We start from the raw sequence: 12362 nt of genomic DNA, 5'->3' as shown, positions 1-12362 counted from the left end.
GAAATTAGTCTTACAGGAGGCATGGACCACATAGAAATCCAGAGAGGTGATAGGGAGACAGAGTTACTACAGCCTTTGGTCTCTTAGTGACTAGGAGGAGTTGAGCTAGTTTCTACATGGAATAATACCACAGTCAAGAAGATCTTAGCTTGTAAAACGGCATTCCCTATGAGTAACAAGCATAAGAAGCAAAAAGGCACCATCTAAATCTAGAATCAAAAGGAACCATGTAAACACACTGAGATAGCATCCTAGGTGTTTCTGCCATAGCCAATAGTTACGTAAACCAGAATCCCAAATCTACCAAAGGAATTACAGGATTCTGTTTGTTGGATGGTGTAAGATAAGGGGGTGTTCTCATAACCAGGAGACACCAGGACGGCTCAGAGAGAATGGAATTAAATGAACGGAAATGTAGACAATAGCTCAGAAGTTAGTTTTCTTCCTTAACATCACTATACTACAAATTTCTTATTGCCTCTACTTTTCTTATTGCCTCATTCTTTAGGACAGTGACTTTTGGACTCTCTTTTTAAAGTAAACACTTTCTTTGAAGATATCTTTAAAGATAACTCATGTGAAATCCTACTTCATAAAATTAGTAAAAGTGGATCTTTTCTGGTTGAAGTTGATTCTCATAGCAAAGAGCTCTGCCTCTTTGACCATCCTCCTTTCTCCCCATCGATCTGTCTGCCTCCTGCATTCCTCCAAATCCAAGCCCCTTTTAAAACTTTTTGAATCTGAGAACACTGTATGAAGGTGCTTCTTTAATTAATGTCTTCAGAATTGTTTTTGTATATTGGTTAGTCAGACCTTTGAGAATTTCTACTTCTTACCTGAAAGTATGTATGCAGAAATGAATGTCATGATGAAGCAACTGCCTAAGAAGTTTAATTATTGGCTGTGATTCTGACTTGATGATTATTATACTTAAAACATGAAGCGATTTCTGGCTCTGACTTAGCTTCTTTAATCGGAGGGTCACCCACATTACCTTGCCCTGAGCATACTTCAAGGCTGCAAGTCATTTTCTTGTTTGTTTTGCTGATGTTCTGTTTTCCATATTAAAAATATTGTCTCACAGATCTGGAACCAAGCATAACTTTGATAAAATAAAATAAAATGTAAAATTAAAAAAAAAAGAACTATAACACTCACTGTGAAGGTTTGTGGCTTCACTCCTGAAGTCAGTGAGACCACGAACCCACCGGAAGGAAGAAACTCCAGACACATCTGAACATCTGAAGGAACAAACTCTGGACACACCATCTTTAAAAACTGTAACACTTACTGCGAGGGTCCATGGCTTCATTCTTGAAGTCAGCGAGACCAATAACCCACTGGAAGGAACCAATTCCGGACACAATATCTCAATTTTAACATTGAATGTAAGGGGCCTAAATGCTCCACTTAAAAGATATAGAATGGCAGGATTGGCTTAAAAACCACCCACCAAATATCTGCTGTCTTCAAGAGACACAACTAACATGTAAATGTTCCCAGATGAACAAGGTCTGGCTGCTTGCACTTATGGTCTGATAACAAGATGCAGACAGACTGGGAAAGAAGGGAGTTTATTTCTATAACTGGTTACAGGGAGAAGGTTGGAATAACTCACCAGACCAACTCAAAGTTACAAATTTTCCCCCAGTGTTTATATATATTTTGCACTCTATGTCTACGTGTGGGAGTGCACCTACAAGCAAGATTGTTTTATTCAATATATATCTAATCTTTAACTAGGGTCTGGAGTCTGGAAAGCTTTCTCTAGAGCCTTGGAAACTTTCTTAATCTTAAGTGGGTCCTGGTATGAGGTATATGTGTTAGAATGCTTTTATTATTTGATCAGACTTTAGGGTCTGAGAAAACCCAGGCAAGGTCTTAATGAGTTTATTTTTGCATTCTAGTCCTCATACTCAATGACATGGCTTGGCTTCATGTCCCTACCCAAATCTCATGTCGAATTGTAATTCCCAGTGTTGGGGGAGGGACCTGGTGGGAGGTGATTGGATCTTGGGGGTGGATATCCCCCTTGCTGCTCTCATGATAGTGAGTTCTCATGAGATCTGGTTGTTTAAAAGTGTGTAGCCCTTCTGCCTTCACTGTCCGTCTCCTGCTTTGCTATGGTAGGACATGCTTGCTTGCCCTTCACCTTCTGCTATGATTGTAAGTTTCCTAAGGCCTCCCAGCCATGCTTCCTGTACAGCCTGCAGAACTGTGAGTCAATGAAACATCTTTTATTCATAAATTAACCAGTCACAGGTAGTTCTTTACAGCAGTGTAAGAATAGACTAATATACCCAGACACTGGTTTCTCCAGTTCTTTAATATTTAACTTATGTATTCATCAAAATTATAGTAAAGGGTTAGTGGAAACTGACCTTGGCTGCTGAGGAAAACCTGACCTGCTGCATAAAGACTCATATAAACTCAAGGTAAAGGGAAAAAAGATATTCCACACAAATGGAAACCAAAACCAAGCAGGCGTAGCTATTCTTATTTCTGCAAAACAGACTTTTGAGCAACAACAGTAAAAAAAGACAAGAAGGATATTATATAATGATAAAAGAATTAGTCCAACAAGAAGGTATTACAATTCTAAATTTATATCCACCTAATACTGGAGCTCCCAGATTTATAAAACATTTACTACCAGACCTAAAAAATGAGATGGACAGCAACACAATAATAGTGGGGGACTTCAATACTCCACTGTTAGCACTAGACAGATCATCAAGACAGAAAACCAACGAAGAAACAATGTGCTTAAACTATACCCTAAAACAAATGGACTTAACAGATATTGACAGACATTCTTTCCAACAACTGCAGAATATACATTCTTCTCAACAGCACGTGGAACATTCTCCAAGATAGAACATATGATAGGCCACAAAACGAGCCTCAATAAATTTAAGAAAATCAAAATAGCAAGTATCTTCTCAGACCACAGTGGAATAAAACTGGAAATTAACTCCAAAAGGAACTCTCAAACTATACAAATACATGGGAATTAAATAATCTGCTTTTGAAAGATTTTTGGGTTAGCAATGAAATCAAGATGGAAATTTAAAAATTCTTTGGCATGAATGATAGTAGTGACAGAACTTATCAAAACCTCTAGGATACAGCAAAAGCAGTGCTAAGAGGAAAGTTCATAGCGTTAAATGCTTACATCAAAAAATCTGCAAGAGCACAAATTGACGACATAATGTCACACATCAAGGAACTGGAGAAACAAGAACAAACTAAACCCACATCCAGCAGAAGAAAAGAAATAATGATAAGAGAAGAACTAAATGAAATTGAAACAAACAAAAACAATGTAAAAGATAAATGAAACAAAAAGCTGGTTCTTTGTAAAGATAAACCAAATTGATAGACCATTAGCGAGATTAACCAAGAAAAGAGAAGATCCAGATAAGCTCAATTAGAAATGAAACTGGAGATATTACAACTGATCACACAGAAATACAAAAAATCAATCAAGGCTACTATGAACAGCTTTATGTGCACAAACTAGAAAATCTAGAGGAAATGGATAAATTCCTGGAAACATACAATCTTCCTAGATTAAATCAGGGAAAAATAGAAACTCTGAGCAGACCAACAATAAGCAGTGAGGTTGAATCAGTAATAAAAAATTGCCAACCCAAAAAAGTCCAGGACCAGATGGATTCACAGCTGATTTCTATCAGACATTCAAAGAATTGGTGCCAATCTTACTGAAACTATTCCAAAAGATAAAGAAAGAAGGAATTCCCCCCCAAATCATTCTATGAAGCCAGTGTCACCCTAATACCAAAACCAGGACAGGACATGACAAAAAATGAAAACTACAGACCAATGCCCCCGATGACCATAGATACAAAAATCCTCAATAAAATACTAGCTAACCAAATCCAACTAGCTAACCAGCACATAAAAAATATAATACATCATGATCAAGTGGGTTTCATCCCAGGGATGCAGGGATGGTTTAACATACACAAGTCAATAAATGTGATACATCACATAGATAGAATTAAAAAGGAAAATCCTATGATTGTCTCAACAGACACAATGCATTTAATAAAATCCAGCACCCTCAACAAAATAGGCATAGAAAGGACTTAACTCAAAGTAATAAAGCCATTATATGACAAACCCACAGCCAACATCATACTGGATGGGGAGAAGTTGAAAGCATTCCCCTGAGAACTGGAATGAGACAAGGATGCCCACTTTCACCACTTCTATGCAACATAGTACTGGAAGTCCCAGCCAGAGCAATCAGACAAGAGAAAGAAATAAAGGGCACTCAAATTGGAAAAGAGGAAGTCAAACTGTCACTGTTCACTGATGATATGATCATATACCTAAAAAACCCTAAAAACTCATCCAGAAAGCTCCTAGATCTGATAAATTATTCAGTAAAGTCTCAGGTGATGAAATCAATGTACACAAATCAGTAGCACTGCTATCTACCAACAACGACCAAGCTGAGAATCAAATCAAGAACTCAATCTCTTTTACGACAGCTGCAAAAAATAAAATGAAATACCTAGGAATATGCTTAACCAAGGAGGTGTAACATCTCTACAAAGAAAACTACATAACACTGCTGAAAAATCATAGATGACACAAACAAATTGAAACACACCCCATGCTGACGGATGGAAAAATTAATATTGTGAAAATGACCATGCTGCCCAAAGCAATCTACGGATTCAAGCCATTCTCATCAAAATACCATCATCGGTCTTCACAGAATTAGAAAAAAAAAAAATCCTGAAATTCATATGGAACCAAAAAAGAGCCTGCAAAGCCAAAGCAAAACTAAGCAAAAAAGATAAATCTGAAGATATCACCCGACTACAAATTATACTACAAGGCTATAATTACCAAACAACATAATACTGGTATAAAAATAGGCATGTAGATTAAGGGAACAGAATAGAGAACCCAGCAATAAAGCCAAATGCAGCTATCTGACCTTTGATAAAACAAGCAAAAACATAAATTGAGTAAAGGACATTTCAATAAATGGTGCTGGGAAACCACATGTAGAAGAATGGAACTGGATCCCTATCTCCCACCATGTACAAAAATCAACTCAAGATGGATCAAAGACTTTAAATCTAAGACCTGAAACTATAAACATTCTAGAAGATAACTTTGGAAAAACTCTTCTGGATCTTGGCTTAGGCAAAGAATTTATGAATAAGATCCCAAAAGCAAATGCAACAAAAACAAAAATAAATAAATGGGACCTAATTAAACTAAAAGGCTCCTGCATAGCAAAAGAAATAACCAGCAGAGTAAACAGACAACCCAGAGTGGGAGAAAATATTCACAAACTTTCTATCAGACAAAGGACTAGTATCCAGAATCAAGGAACTCAAATCAGCAAAATAAGCATCTGACAAAGAACTAGAATCTAGTATCTAGAATCTACAAGGAACTCAAACAAATCAGCAAGAAGAAACCAAATAATCCCATCAAAAAGTAGGCAAAGGACATGATTAGACATTTCTCAAAATAAGATATACAAACAGCCAACAAACATGAAAAAACGCTCAACATCACTAATCGTCAGAGAAATGCAAATTAAAACTGGAATGAGATGCCACCTTACTCCTGCAAGAATGCCCATAATTCAAAAGTCAAAAAACAATGGATGTTGGCGTGTATGTGGTGAAAAGAGACCACTTTTACACTGCTGGTGAGAATGTAAAGTACAACCACTATGGAACGCGGTGTGGGGATTTCTTAAAGAACTAAAAGTGGAGCTACCATTTGATCCAGCAATCCCACTACTGGGTATCTATCCAAGGGAAAAGAAGTCATTATATGAAAAGGACACTTGCACACACATGTTTATAGCAGCACAATTCACAATTGCAAAGATACGGAGCCAACCTAAATGCCCATCAACCAATGAGTGGATAAAGAAAATGTGGTTTATATGCACCTGAAGGGGTGGCCTGCCCCTCCACACCTGTGGGTATATCTCGTCAAGGGGGATGAGAGACTGAGAAAAGAAATAAGACACAGAGATAAGGTATAGAGAAAGAACAGTGGGCCCAGGGGACCGGCGCTCAGCATACCTCCGGAGGATGTGCACCGGCACCGGTCTCTGAGTTCCCTCCGTATCTGTTAATTACTATTTTCACCATCTCAGCGAGAGGAATGCGGTAGGAGAGCAGGGTGATAGTGGGGAGAAGGTCAGCCAAGAAAACATGTGAGCAAAGGAATCTGTGTCACAAATAAGTTTAAGGGAAGATACTATGCCTGGATGTGCACATAGGCCAGATTTATGCTTCTCTCCACCCAAACATCTCAGTGGAGTAAAGAATAACAGAGCAGCATTGCTGCCAACATGCTTCACCTCCCACCACAGGGCAGTTTTTCTCCTAGCTCAGAATTGAACAAATGTACAACTGGGTTTTATACCGAGACATTCTGTTTCCAGGGGCAGGCAGGAGACAGAGGCCTTCCTCTTATCTCAACTGCAAGAGGCCTTCCTCTTTTACTAGTCCTCCTCAGCACAGACCCTTCACGGGTGTCAGGCTGGGGGACAGTCAGGTCTTTCCCATCCCACGAGGCCATATTTCAGACTATCACATGGGGAGAAACCTTGGACCATACCTGGCTTTCCAGGGCAGAGATCCCTGCGGCTTTCCGCAGTGCATTGTGCCCCTGGTTTATCAAGACTGGAGAATGGCGATGACTTTTAGCAAGCATACTGCCTGTAAACATTTTAACAAGGCATATCCTGCACAGCCCTAGATCCCTTAAACCTTGATTCCATACAACACATGTTTTTATCAGTTCAAGGTTGGGGCAAAGTTACAGATTAACAGCATCTCAGGACAAAACAATTGTTCAGGGTACAGGTTAAAATCCAGTTCCTTATGTCTTCCTTTTCTACATAGACACAGTAACAGTCTGATCTCTCTTTCCCCTACGTATACCACACAATACTACTCAGCCATAAAATGGAACAAAATAATCTCCTTTGCAGCAACTTGGATGGAGCTGGAAGCCATTATTCTAAGTGAAGTAACTCAGGAATGGAAAACCAAGTATCATATGTTCTCAGTTATAAGCGGGGGCTAAGCTATGAGCATGCAAAGGCCTAAGAATGATATAATAGACTTTAGGGATGTAGGGAAAAAGGTTGGGAGGGAGGTGAAGGATAAAAGATTACATACTGGGTACAATGTACACTGCTTGGGTGGCAGGTGCATAAAAATCTCTCAGAAATCACCACTAAAGAACTTATCCATGTAACAGAAAACCACCTGTACCCCAAAACTATTGAAATAAAAAAGAAACACATGAATACACAAAACTTTTAATATGACAAAACAAAGCATGCATATGTAAAGAATACAAGCAATGCAAAAGCACAAAAGCATATAAAGCACAGCTGGAAAGTCTCCCTTCTGTTCCTCTGTTCACCCGTATCTTTTCCTCAGATAACTACTGTCTACAGCTTGGTGTGTACATTTTCCCAGAATTCTCTCTATGTAAATACAAACATGTTTTCCTTCCTTCTTTTCTTAATAAAAAGATATATATACTATATCATATATGTGTATATATATGTGTATACACGTATATATGTATATATATGTATGTATCTCACCTCAAGTGATCCTGCCATCTTAGCCTCCTGTATATCTGGGATTACAGGTGGGAGCCACTGGGTCCAGCTGAATTAATTATTCTTATCTCTTTACTTTTTGCTTGGATCATTATTTTGTTATTTATTTTTTATTTTTTTGGCCTCAAGTGATTCTCTCGCCTCTGCCTCTCAAAGTGTTAGGATTACAGGCATGAGCCATTGTGCATGGCAAGAAATATACCTTTTTTTTTTCCTGGAAATAGAGTCTCACTCTGTTGCTCAGGTTGGAGTGCAATCTTGGCTCACTGCAACCTCTGCCTTCCAAGTTCAAGCAATTCTCATGCGTCAGCCTCCCGAGTAGCTGGGACTACAGGTGTTTACCACCACTCCTGGGTAATTTTTGTAATTTTAGTAGAGATGGGGTTTCACACCATGTTGACCAGGCTGGTCTCCAACCCCTGGCCACCCACCTCGGCCTCCCAAAGTGCTGGGGATTACAGGCATGAACCACCATGCTGAGCCTCAGATTGTTAATTTGTTATTGATTTGTAGGAGCTCTTTATATAATTTGGGCATATTGTGTTTTGAATATTTGTTAGTTATGTTAAGATATTTTCTTCCTGCCTGCTGTATGATTTTCAACTTTATTTATGGTGGAAAGTTACTGTTCAGGTCTTACTTGATCTCTATATCATTGAATCCCACTGACCTATTCTCCTCTATTCCCTTTGATCTCTCTTGGTCTTGTTTGTTGCTCTATTTCTTAATTTATTCCTCAGATATTGAAGTTCCTGAGGATTCTACCTCGGTTTTCTTCTCTTCTCACTCTACCTGCTCCCTCTTGGGGAGTCCACTGGTTTTCATGGCTTCAACTGTCATCCAACATGTGCCAGGGTCTCCCATAGCTACTGCTCCTAACCAGTGTCTCCCCTAAGCTCCAAACTCTGACATGCAATTACCTCCTGAAATCTCCCTGAGGGCCCACAGATGTTGCAAATTCAACATGTAGAAAACTAATCTCATTGTATTTCTTGACATGTCTTTCTTCTGAATGGTTCCTCGTTCAATCATCTGCCAAACCAGAAATGTACCTGCTCCTCACTCTTCCTCTCCTTAACATCACTCCTGACTATCTCCTCCTCACCACCTTCACTGAGAGTGTTAGGCAACACTTTATTCTCTCTCACCTCACGTAAGGCAATGGTCATGCAATAGTTGTGAGTTCTAGACTGGGCTGTGTGAGTTAGAATCCACCTACCTAGTCCTGGACCTTTGGTCAAGTGATTTAATCTCACTGGGTCTCAGTTTCATTATCTGTGAAGTGGGTATAATGAGAGCAGCTCCTACAAGGGGTTGTTATGTGGATTAAATGAGTCTATACTGATAAACACTTAGAATGATGCTTGGCTCTATTAGCTGCTCCTCATCCTCCTCTTCCTCCTCTCCCCCTCCTCCTCTCCTAAATGTTTTCTACCTCAAATAGTTCCCCCTTTAACCCGCCCTCCAATCCACTGCCAGAATGAGCTTCCTAATATGTGAATTTGATCACTTTCTTTTCCTCTTAAAATTCATCAAGGACCCTGGTTACACTCAGGTAAAGTCAGACACCTGAGTCCGTCACCTGGCACCCTCCATTTAACTCCTGTTACTTCTCCAACCCTGTCACTTCAGGCTCTCCCCACCCCCCAATACAGAACACTTAACTCCAGCCACAGGGAACCACTTAGAGTCCCCTCAACCCCCAAGGAGCTGTTCTGGTTTCCTCTGGGGTCTTGGCATGTGTTTCCCTTTTCCCTGGGATGCTCTTTCCCGTTCTTTTGGTTTGGCCAACTCTCCTTTTGCCTTGCAAATGTAGCCAAGGGTTTATAATTCATCATCCATTTGGCTGCTCCTTCCCCCATGGCGAAGTTCTTGAAAGCAGTGCTTTCATATATATTTTTATCTTTGTATCTCCAAACCAATCATTGTTTGGCATATCATAGAAGCTTAACACATTTTTTTTTTTTTGGGCACTGAATGAATTGACAGGTAGGGGAAACTGATGTATGTTGGAGCATCCCAGTGACATCTAATTTAAAGAAATAACTATGTTGCCCCAATTACCCAGGGTATCCCCAGCCTATGAATACAGATGAAGTCACATCAATAGCAACAATCTGGATCGTGCTGGCTCAGAGCCCATGTGTTCATACTGGACTTCAGCCTTGTAATGCGCTCCTCAGGGACTTGGGGGAGTCTATTGGGGTGTCTCCCACAAGCTTCTCTGGGCTTTGCAGTTGCTGGACATTCACCCTAGAGTCACCACTGAAGAAGGATGGGTGCACTTGCAGTGCCAGGCTCTGGGAGGTCTATGCTGATTTTTGTGGATCTCTCTGCTTGAGAGTCCCCAAAGTCTAACAGACTTTTCTGATTTCTTTTTGGAGCTCTTTTGCTCTCCATTGGACTTGGTGCAGACTCTTCAGGGCCAGTGTTGAGCTACATGTTGGTCTTCAGCATTGCTCTTCTTTACCCCAAACAGTGGGAGAAGGTCCAGCTCCCCGAGTCCTGGCCCCTGATTCCCGTCTGATGAGTTCTCTTCCAGGAGCAGCCTCCTTGCTCTATGAAATGGGCTTCAGCCAGTCCCCCTCCCCACCCCGTGAACATCCAATCAATTCATCAGGAGGGTCTGAATTTTGTGCTGGAGTTCCTGCTAGAATATGACTTCTTCTGCTACAGTAAGAACCCTGCCCTAGTAAAGACATGTGAGTAAGCCTCATTTCCAGAAAGGGACTGCTGCCCTTTAGGGTAGTGGCAATTCTATTGCTCTGCTTGCTCCAGGAGCCCCCCAGTGTCTCCCTTCGCCCTGTTATTGTGTTTGCTAAGCAGAAGTTCTCACCAGCTCTCTAGGGCAGAAACTACTGTTGCAAAACTCTTGCTCCATGTGAAGGTAACGGGATGCAATCTGGGCGGCCTAACCCCGAGAGGCTGTCCAGAGCTCTGGTCAGAGCCACAGGATTGCCCAACAGCTGTGGAGGCTCTAGCAGTGCCTGTAAGGCAGAGCAGATAAGGACAGTGTGAATGCCTGCTGGGGGCCACAAAATGTGTCTTTGAACTGTGTACGGCAGCTAATCACCTTATCCTAGAGTGTAGTCTGCACCACTTCTGAAACAGTTATTCTCAGAAGCACCACAATCAGGTGCCGAGTGAATGACCTACACCTTTCATAAGCCTTCTGGGACAATATAGGGGATGTGATCTTATGCCACACTACTACATAGTCCACATCAATGGTCCTTATCAAAAGTCTGGCCAAATGAACGCTGCACAGAGAGTCACCTAGATTCAGCCCTTCCCTCCAGGTGCTCTCAACTTGAGATCAATCAAGAACTATAGTGGTTGGTGGGGAAGGACAAAGAGGCCCAAGTTCTGTGTCTGTGCCTCTTTCCTGCCTTCCAAACCCAGGTGTCCTGGCGGGAGTGGGGTGGGGGCAACAGAAACTCTCACGTAGTGCTGGTGGGAAGGGCCAATGTACAACCTCTTTGGGCAATAGTTTCCGGTTCCTTAAAAGTTAAACATGGCCGGGTGCGGTGGCTCACACCTGTAATCCCAGCACTTTGGGAGGCCAAGGCAGGCAGATCACGAGGTCAGGAGATCGAGACCATCCTGGCTAACACGGTGAAACCCCGTCTCTACTAAAAACACAAACAATTAGCCGGGCATGGTGGCGGGCACCTGTAGTCCCAGCTACTCGGGAGGCTGAGGCAAGAGAATGGCGTGAACCCGGGAGGCGGAGCTTGCAGTGAGTCAAGATCATACCACTGCACTCCAGCCTGGGCTACAGAGTGAGACTCTGTCTCAAAAAAAAAAAAAAAAAAAAAGTTAAACATAATGACCCATTCATGTCATTCCTAGGTATTTACGTAAAAGAAACAAGTGTATGTCTACACAAGAGAAACATAAGTAAATACCAAGGAATGACATAACTAGGTATTTACGTAAAAGAAACAAGTGTATGTCTACACAAGAGAAACATAAGACAAACAGTGTATGTCAGCAGAGACTCATGTGAATCTTATTTGTAATAGCCTCAAGTTGGAAACAACTCAGATGTCCATCCACAAGTGAATGCAGAGACAAATTGTGGCATATCCATATGGCGGACACCACTCGAAAATAAAATATGTTCCTGATATATGTAGCAACAAGCAGGAATCTCAACATCATGAAGCTGAGCAGAAGAAGGCAGGCAATAAAGAGGGCATACTGTATGATTTCACTTACATAAAATTCTAGAAAATGTACATTAGCCTGTGGTGACTGAAAGCAGATCAGTGTTTGCCTAGGTATGGAGGGAAAGCAAGGGAGGGAGGCCACAGAGGGGCACAAGGAAACTTTGGGGTGGATAGATATGTTTATGAAGATGGTTCACTGGCGTTTATTAAAATCAAAACTCATCAAATTGTACACTCTGTCATGTTTATCATGCATCAGTAGTACTTCAATAAAACTGTTAAACATAAAAAGAAACACAGCAATACAAACACAGATCCCTGAAGCTGACTCCAGACAAGAAGCTGCGGGAGAGCCCAAGACAGTGCAGGTTTCACTTCTAGTGAATCAGGAAGGGTGGGCACCAGTGCTGGGTGAGTGGGGAGTGTGGAGGAGAAATGTCAGGGCTGCTGGCGTCTTATCTACAGTCATGGATTTGCTGATCCCAGAGGGACTTTAGAGAGGATGGGGCCCGACTCCTAACGTTAGAGAAGAAGCCCTG

The sequence above is a fragment of the Mandrillus leucophaeus genome, unplaced genomic scaffold, assembly GCF_000951045.1.
Source record: "Mandrillus leucophaeus isolate KB7577 unplaced genomic scaffold, Mleu.le_1.0 Scaffold70, whole genome shotgun sequence".
NCBI lineage: Eukaryota > Metazoa > Chordata > Mammalia > Primates > Cercopithecidae > Mandrillus > Mandrillus leucophaeus.
This window is presented reverse-complemented; position numbering follows the sequence as displayed.